This window comes from Primulina eburnea, chromosome 1 (genome assembly GCF_022965805.1).
Source record: "Primulina eburnea isolate SZY01 chromosome 1, ASM2296580v1, whole genome shotgun sequence".
NCBI classification, from domain to species: domain Eukaryota; kingdom Viridiplantae; phylum Streptophyta; class Magnoliopsida; order Lamiales; family Gesneriaceae; genus Primulina; species Primulina eburnea.
The window spans coordinates 14,316,695-14,326,484 of NC_133101.1; the positions used below are offsets into that span (position 1 = coordinate 14,316,695).

General features: G+C 36.0%; 1 long non-coding RNA gene across 1 annotated transcript; it reads left to right on the top strand.

Moving 5' to 3' along the window:
- The first annotated feature begins 656 nt into the window (after positions 1–656).
- On the top strand, positions 657–3,460 carry LOC140828020 (uncharacterized). The gene is made up of 2 exons (XR_012117099.1): positions 657–1,825; positions 2,426–3,460. It is a non-coding gene; the product is annotated as an uncharacterized lncRNA (long non-coding RNA).
- Positions 3,461–9,790: the final 6,330 nt, after the last annotated feature.

Genomic DNA, 9,790 nt, shown 5'->3' on the forward strand with positions numbered 1-9,790 from the left:
CACCAAATTCATCCCAACAAAGAGGTGATCGACATCGTCTGCCGTACAAAGCTTCAAAAGGAGCCATACCAAAGTCACCTGGAAACTGTTGTTATATGAAAATTCTACAGTGGTAAAGCTTCTTGCCAACTGTCTTTAAAATCCATGACTACAGCTCGAAGCAGATCCTCGGTGTCTGAATCATACGCTCTGTCTGACCATCTGTCTGAGGATGGTACGCAGTACTCATCGCAAGTCGTGTACCCATTTCTTTGGAAACTAGTCCAAAACTTTGATGTGAATCTAGGGTCACGATCTGAGACTATGCAACTAGAACTCCATGAAGTCTCACAACATTTCAATATACAGACGAGCCATTTTCTTGTACGAATACGTCCTCTCATACGGAATAAAGTGTGCCGATTTAGATAACCTATCGACAATCACCCAAATGGCATCGAAATGACGAAAGTACGTGGCAAATGCGTGAAAAATCCATAGCTATGTGCTCCAGTTCCACGGAGAACCTCAAGGCTATGCAGTAATCCTCCCTTCTCATTCTTTCCGCTTTGACTTGCTGACAGATCATACAACAGACCCAAACTCAGCCACATCTTTTTCTCATATTCTTCCACCAAAACGAGGCCGTAGAATATGATACATTTTTCTCAGAAACAGTTGACTGGACCTGAGATTGTTCAGGAAATGCATGATAAAGTCCAGTTGATTCGTCAGAGAATGAAAGCTGCCCAAGATCGTCAAGCTAGTTATGCTAACAGACGTCGTCGACCTCTAGAATTTCAAGTTGGAGATTTTGTGTTTTTGAGAATCTCTCCGTTTAGAGGTGTTGTTCGCTTTGGTATGAGAGGTAAGTTGTCACCTCGTTTCGTTGGTCCCTACGAGATTGTTGAGCGTATTGGGACTTGCGCTTATCGTTTGGATTTGCCCCAGTCTTTGTCTGGCATCCACGATGTTTTCCATGTTTCTATGTTGGGTAAGTATGAGCCCGATCCGTCTCATGTGATTCAGCCTGATGAGATTGAACTTGATCTGTCTCTATCGTATACTGAGTATCCTGTTAGTATCTTGGATCGTAAAGATAAAGTTTTACGCAATAAAGTTATACCACTTGTACGTGTTCAGTGGTCAAAGCATGGGGTAGAAGAATCAACATGGGAAACAGAACAGAAGATGAAAGCATCTTATCCATATCTGTTTGATTCTTAGTAATGTATTGTTGGTTTCGTATCGTGTGTAAGATGTATGTGCATAAACAGAAATTTCGAGGACGAAATTTGTTTTAAGGGGTGGAGAAGTGTAAGGCCCTGTATTTAATTATCCGGTAATTTGGCATAAATAATTATTGAGTTGTAAATTAAAATAATTATTTATGCCAAATAAATTTTAAAAGTGTGTTAAAAATATGTATTTTAGAATATCGGAGAATTTAACGATATAAAATACATATAGAGTTTAAATAACACACGAGAGCAAAATAAATACAGACTGGGATAAATGGGCTTGAGTTACTATTTTAGTAACCAAATACACAATATATAAAAATACACATACATATACACAACTTACCAATAATAGAAGAAGGGAGAGAAGCTATTTCCCAAACCCATTTCCCTCAACCCAAATTTTCGCAACCCTTGGAGCAGCTGCGGGAAAATCGCGATAACTCCTCCGTCCGGCGTCCAAATCTCAATCGGTCTAAAGGGGTGTCTTCCTAACATCCTAGGCTTTGATTCAAGTCAGAAATCGCGAAGTTTGAGCAGGGATTCAGGTAGATCAAAGCTGCTGTTCGGGTGCCCTGTTTCTGCGAGAATCCTTCCGATTTTGGGTGAGAGTTTTTGGGTTGCTGCGACTTTTGTAGTTTGAATTTGTTGAAATGACTTATAAAGAACTTGTAGCTCTGTTTGTTAGCTTTCTATAGCCACTAGAATCATCAAATTTGGATAAGAAACAGATTTGATATGATTTTTCTACCAAAATATGTCAAATCGAATTCTGAAATGGTGCTGTGCAGGACACCTACTGTAATTCGAGTTTTTGTCAATTATGCGCTCGGATTCTGGACTTGTGATTCAAAACAGAGTTGTAGAGCTATGTGTTGTCTTCGTAATGATATAAGATTCGTTAAATTCCATTAAGAATTGAGAGATTTATGCCTGTTTTACTGAAACTGCGCAGTATTAGAGTTCTGTCCGCGAAATGTGTGAGTAGCAGCGTGTTCTTGTTAATTCATGCATTAATCTACTCAGATTCTGGAATAGGTTTCATCTAGAAAAAGTTATATATTTGAGTTATCTTTCATTTCCAATTGGCGGATATTGATTTGAGTTAATATTGAGCGAGATATGAATTTTATGCTCTTTTGTGCCAAATTAGACATTGGTGTGGAATGTAGTTTTCACGATCGGCTTATTGTGGTTTTGTTTAGGCCGAGAGTCTTGAAGAGAAGTTGATATTAGAGTTTCAAGTTGGTATAGGTATGTTACAGTTCGGTAACATACGACGGTAAAACATAAATTATGTTTAATTGCCATTCTGTGTTACATTGATCGTGTTTATGAATTGTTGGTTGTTGTAAATTGTTAAATGCCTTCGCGGTGATCTATGTTTATTATTATGACATATTATTGGCATTTAGCATCGGGCATACTGTTATGACATTCACGTTGAGCCCTGTCGTTCTTGTTAGCCCATTGTTGATATCCGTTGTTATCTGGCACTGTTGTTTATCTCGGGATCATTGTGTGGCTGATAGGCCTATACACATGAGACCGTATATGTGATTGAACAATCCCGTGGTTAGTGCAGCCTTTTGAGGTGAGCGCTGGGATTGTGTCATCTAGTTCGTTCTGTTGTGCCATCCTGTTATATCGTATAAGCTGTATGGAGGCCGAGTCAGGGGTGTTATTTCAGCACAGCTTGGCATACCTCGCATACTTGGCAGGGCGGTTTAGCTGCATTACGATGTAGCTCCCCTGTGTTGTTGCTCGAGCATTATTCCAGTTGTTATCGTACCGTTTGTTGGCTCCTGTTATCCCGGTTATTCGTTGAGCCTTTCATTCATTTCATATCACATTTTATTATATGATTATGCATGATTTATGTTTATTGTTGTTATTGTTGAACTGTTTCATACCAGAATCATAACCTCATTTGTTTACTGGGGGGCTGCTGTGGTTGCTATTGGGCACCACGGTAGATCTCCCGAGTCGTTTTGCAGCATCAGGCCGAGATTCCGCCAGTGGAGCTCGGGGTTGAGGTTGGATTGCTTGGTTCTGTTCAGTGGAGTCTCCCAGTTAGTCTATATGTATGTCTTGAGTTATTCGGTATTGTATTTGTAGTTTATTTGCCGGGGAGATGCCCCGTGTATCTGTAGTGGTATTGGGTTGTTTTGTGATGATTTGAGTCGACTCTGGGTTTCTTTTGATATGGTGAGTAATTGGTAAGTTTTAATTTCTGCTTAGTCCTGGCCAGTGCGGCTATAGGTGGTTTAACTTCGGTTTTTAATTTAATGACTCTAGTTGGAGTATATTTTGATATAAAACTCAAATGTCCTACTTACGGGGAGGTCATGCCGAAATTTTTCTAGGCCCTGAGGTCCGTTTTAATGTATTTTAAACCTTTTTCCGCTGCAGTTTTAATTCAAACCATTATTGTTTGATCATTAATTGTCGTTAGAGTAAATGGGCCTCACAAAAAGGAGCTTAGTTGACTGAAATGACTCTAAGCAATGGAATCTCTTGATCCTTTTCTTGCTCTTGGTCACCTTTTACCTTATGCTGAATAGATGTCATTGATACCCCTGTACTTAAATCTAGTTCTAAGAAGTTTGGTGTCTGTTATTTGCAGGCTCAAAGATTTGATTCTGATTTATTAAATCCCATGTACCAGGAAAGGTGAACTTTTAAAATTATATTTTCTGGTAACAAATTATGAAATAGCTACTGCCATGTGGATAGATGCTTGCAACAAACAAGCACCCACATTTCTTTAAAAGAAAATTTTGATGATTTAGTCAAAAGCTGAATGGAAGCAATAAGAACTAACCTGTTCAAACAGTTACCTATGTTTGATTGACCAATAAATGTTATTGTAATTTTACAGAACTCAGAAAGCTGCTATCGAGTTCTTTTGGATTGGAGGGCAGCAATTGGACACTTCCTCCAATATATGTTTTGATATTGATTTCGGATCATTTCCTGGTTTCCCTGAGGTAGAATTAATTTGGTGGGAAAAAAGCATATTATGGTCTCTGAGTCTGTGTGGGATTTTCAGTGGGCTTCTGAACATTTGGGATATTGTGGCAGCCCTCGTGTCTTTCAAACAGTCGATACCAAACTATGTAGAGCATATTCTGCAGAAATGGTTGACATCTTATTTTGGATCCAATTTTGGCATTTGTACTACGTTCTTCTCTACGGCATTTAAAATTTTGCCCACTCTTTCAACCCGTAAGTTGCACCTCATCAATGTAATCATCAGGCATGTTGTGCTTAAAAATGATGAGGTGAGCGAGAGTAGAAAACACCAAGACTTGGAAAGATTCAGTAGTGCCATAGAGGAACAGACAAATGTATGGAAGGAGTTGCAGTTGTGCTGTGAAAATGAACTACGGAGAAGACTTGTTGGTTTATATTTTTCTGCCATTTTAGATCTTCTGTCAGATGTGCCAACAAATTTTTGCGATGTTGGCTGTTGGCGTCCTGATGAATGGCCACAACTGGAGCACTATATCTCACTTCATGAGAAAATTGTCGAGGATGATTTAAAATTTTTTGCTGCCAAAGTTGGTAAAATTAAGAAGAGGTAATTCATGATGTTCTTATCTTTGTTGAAATTCTTTTGGTTCATTCATGCACACATACATAGAATAGCATCTTAAGATACTGTATCAATCTATTAGCTGAAGGCTGGTTCCATTCTTGCTTTATTAACAGGAGAGAGAGTTTTGAATATGAAGAACATTGCAGTTTTTGTTCAGCAATTGTGCCATTTGAATCAATAGAATACGCCATTTGTTTGGGAGTGAAGAATGGCAATGGAGTTGATCAAACCCATAAGCTACACCGGTGTTCTGTATCTATGCAACTTTGCCCTGCTAAATATTCCTGGTTTTGCATGTGTTGTCAAAGACGAGCTTCAAAGTCGGCACCTCTAATTTTTTTCACGATGCCTTTATACCCTTCCATTTTAAATCTTTTTTCGAATCTTCAGCCTTCAAGAAATCTTTCTCACCATGTTGTCCCTTATGTGGGATACTTCTACAAAGATTACAGCCTGAATATTTACTCTCCCCATCTCCAGTATAACGAAATTCCTCTTTAAAAATTGTCAATGAAAAGTCCGCCCTCTCGACTGAAATCCTCAGTCAGCAGCCCCTTACAATCTATGATTTATGACAGGCCTCTATCTCCGTCAGCAGGTCTGTGTTTCCAATTTTTCCTTCTGCGGTGCTTCTGTGAAAATCCACTGATATGTCCTACACATAATAACTACCATCGAAGGATGTTTATTCTATTAATTGGTAGGAAAAATATGGTTGGATATTTGAATTTCCTAGTATTTTGTATTTGTTAGAGTAGGTGTCCAGCGAGCCAACTTGTGGCTTGGGTTTTTATTGGACTCTAATGTAAAACGATCTTTATTTTAATAATATTTTACGGTTTTGTACAATTATGACATTTACTTTATCTGTTTACCCATGTAATCTGCATAGATAAAGTCCTTTGGTGCTTGTGTGCAAGTGACTTAAGTAAAAATGCTTCTAGAAAACTTTGAAAGAAAATGTTATATTGCTTGAAAACTTGGTAGTTTACAATAAGGGCTTCACCCTATTTATATTAATCCTATTTATACTAGTAGCTTTCTACAATGAAAGCGATACATATCAACTCTCTAGGAGGTTCTAAGATCTACACTATTCTAGTTAATTCCATTCTATACTATTCTAAATGATTATTCTATGCACAAAAGATTTCACAGAAAACTCTTAATTGATGAAATATGGAGAATGTTTTAGAAGTGCTTGAACCTCTACAGAGCACCTATTTAGAAGTTTTTGGAATGCACAAGAAGGTTCCGGTTCATGATATTCCGCAACATCAATGAGTTCTAATATTATTAAAAAAATAAAAATATTTATTTTTATATGGATTTAGGGATTTCTCGCTTAGAGGACAAAAACAATGGATATTGAGGAAGCAACAAGCATTGAAGAAATGAAGTTGAAACATTAGTCAATCTCATGCATTACCCAATTTAGGGGTGAGTAGAAACCAAAGCCAAATCAAATAGTTGGTTTGGTTTTTAGTCGATCGATTTATATTGGTTTTAAAATTAATCATATCGAAAAAATTGGTTTTGTTCAATGTTTTGGTGAAAAATCCTAACCGAACCAATTTTATAAATATATAATATTTTTAATTATATACATATTATTTTATTTTATGTCATATAATTGATATTATGAAAGTTTGATGATTGGTATTGGTGGCACATTTTATAAAGCTAAAAAACAATTGACCATTATCCCGTTCAATCTTCACAAGTATTTATTGATCTTCATGATGTTTTTGGAAAAGGTTAAAAACCTCGAGCAAGAAATCTTGGATGCGAGTGAATTTACTCTTACCAAATACCCAAGTTTGATAAACATAAAAGATAAATGTCTTTCTTTCTTTAAATTGTGATAATGGATGATATTGAAGCTATTTCTAAAAGTTGAACTATTGAAAACTTATATTTATCTATTTATAATAGCTAGTTTTGAAAATTTATATTATGATTATAAAAAGTCAAAACATTTTATTTGAACAAAATTAAAATTTAAAATTGAACATCCAAAGGTTCGCGACAGTATTGAAAAAGCCGTCGCTATATTAAACGACGATTTTTTTAAAAAAACCGCCGTTTAAGAAGCGACGGTTTGTAGCCATAAAATGCATAAAAAAAACTAATACGCAAAAATTAAAATTATGTAGTAAAATTTCGGGGAAAAAAAATTAAAACCTGATTTGCGCGAAGATATGCAGCTCCACGTAACGCTGGAAGATCGTACCGACGAGAAAATCTACGAAATAAATACGAAAAAATGTTAGTACAAAATTAAAAAATCGAAACTTCGAAAAATTGATAGAGTTTAACTACTACTAGAGATAGACGAAAAATCGTTTAAGAAAATGTCTGCGAACCTCGGTATATATAGAATTATAGCACCGCCGATATATAGCAACGGTTCAACCAAAATCGTAGCGATAATAGCGACGGTTTTGGTAAAAACCGTCGCCGATCTAGATCGACGACGGTTGTTGCATAACCGTCGCTATTATGGCGACGGTTTTGCAAAAACCGTCGCCGATCTAGATCGGCGACTGTTTTATTAAAACCGTCGCTATTATAGAGATGGTTTTCCTTAAACCGTCGCTATAATAGCGACAGTTTTTAATAAAACCGTCGCTTGTCAAATAGGAAAACTGTCTCTATAATAGCGACGGTTTTTAATAAAATCGTCGCTTGTCAAATTAAGAGACGGTTTCCTAAAACCGTCGCTACAAAATAACGAAGGGTAGAATACAAGACCGTCGCATAATGCGACGGGTAAAAAACCCGTCGCACAAAATAACGACGGGTTTATCAAACAGTCGCAATATTAGCGACAGTTTATGAAAAACCATCGCTATTATAGCGACGGTTTTTCTTGAACCGTCGCTATTCTAGCGACGGTTTTAATTTAACCGTCGCTTAATTTGATAAGCGACAGTTTTATTTATAACCGTCTCTATATAGCGACGGTTCAAGAAAAGCGTCGCTATAATAGCGACGGTTTTATTGTTTCAATAAAACCGTCGCTATGCTTTCCGTTTTTTTGTAGTGACAACCCATATCAAATATATAATATTAATTAGGAAATTGTAATTATGATCCTATTTATTTGTCTATTTTTTATTTTAGTCTTCTAAATTGTCAAATTTCCATCTTAGCATGTTATCTTAGTTTCTTTCTTCTTATTTTCTTTTTGCAATTTTAGTTTTTTTCTCACACGGTGTTAATGAAGTGTTGACGCAACGTTACATGATGATGACGTGTACATTGTCACATTAAAACTTAGAGACACAGCAAAAATATTTTTTGATCCTGAGTTGACTGATCCGATAAAAAAAATATTATCGTGGGTTCCAAAGAAAATTTCTTTGATACCTAGCAGGATGTTGGTCATCATGGTTTAAGATCTCGGAATTAGTTGGAGAATACTACTCACTAATCGATGTACTAGTTTTTGATTTAGAAAATGAAAACGTTGCTTTCTTCTTTCTTCCTTGAACTTTCATTATAAAACCAACATGTCACGCCCCGAGACCGAGGCGTATGGTATATGATTTCTTCTCGGTTTGGAATTGACATTCTCACCCCAACAATTTACCATTGCATGAGTCTTGGCTAAACAATCCATTCTCAGAATGATGTCAAAATTCACCATTGAGAGTTGAATCGAGTCGGCATTGAACGTATGCATATTGTTACTGATTTTATAGTCTCGATGTAACTCGAAGGTTTCGATAGCCTTACTAGTAGGTGTTGCTATCCTAAAAGGTTTAACAAGCATTTTAGGTTTAATCCCTAATTTCTTAGTGAACCTCTTAGATATAAAAGAATGTGTGTCACCACAATCAAACAACACATAAGCAGGTAAATTTTTTTATTAGAATAGTAACTTCTAAAAAAAACTAGTGAAGGTCCCTCTAAGTTGTTAAATCTCGAGTTCGAGGTTACTCATGGTCTTAGATTGGGTCGCCATTTCTTGCTCAAACTTGGTCAAAATTATGTTCGAAAATGGTTGCAACATTCTTGAGATTTTAGAAAATTTATGCTTAAATCGGTGTGATCTTCTTTTTGCAAAATGGGAGGGTTACTTATATGTGAGGAAGAAAAGTTTTTAGTAACGATTCTATCCCTTAAATGCATCATTGATTAGCATAAATAGACCAAAAAGTAAGCTTGTTACCAAAAATAGAGGATGTCAAATCTGATGAGACTCTGATTACGCCTATAAATTAGATTTTAGGTTGTTGTTTGATGGTTAATATACTACCTCGAAAATAATTGTCAAGGATATGAATGCACTGGTCCTTTGGCAAAATTTGACATCTTATCACGTCTTGTATATTAGGATCTCAGTCAGATTATGATCATGCTAGCTCTAATATCATTTAAATATCATGTCCTGAGACCTAGGTGTACAGACACATTCATTTTTTAACAATCACATAATTTTAAAATAACATGCTCGTAATACAATATATAACCAAACCAGTTTATAAAATAATCCGTCATTGTCTTTACAACATGAAAGAAATCAAATAGTGCAGAAGAGTAAAACTTAAAACGTAAAATGAAAATTGAAATATGAAAATAATCTTTCTTGGAAAGTGGCTTCTTCACCAGCTCCAGACGTCTCATGATTTGTCCATCAACTTGTTTGTTGGTATTGTATAGGGAGAGAGGTAATGGTGACTTAATTGGGAAACACTCAGCAAGTGGGGATTGTTCGGATATATATAAAAAATACATATATTTTTTCTAAACGTAACATTTCTTAACGGAAGACATAACGTATCATAATCATATCCTGAACATGAAGCATTGAAATTTCATCTAATTTCCACGATTTTACTAATATATGTCCCCTATATGTTAATACTCAAGTGACGAGGCCATACAATGATTATAATCTCATCATATAGAGGTCATATAACAGTTATAATCCTACCATATAGCAGTCATATCTTATAATAGC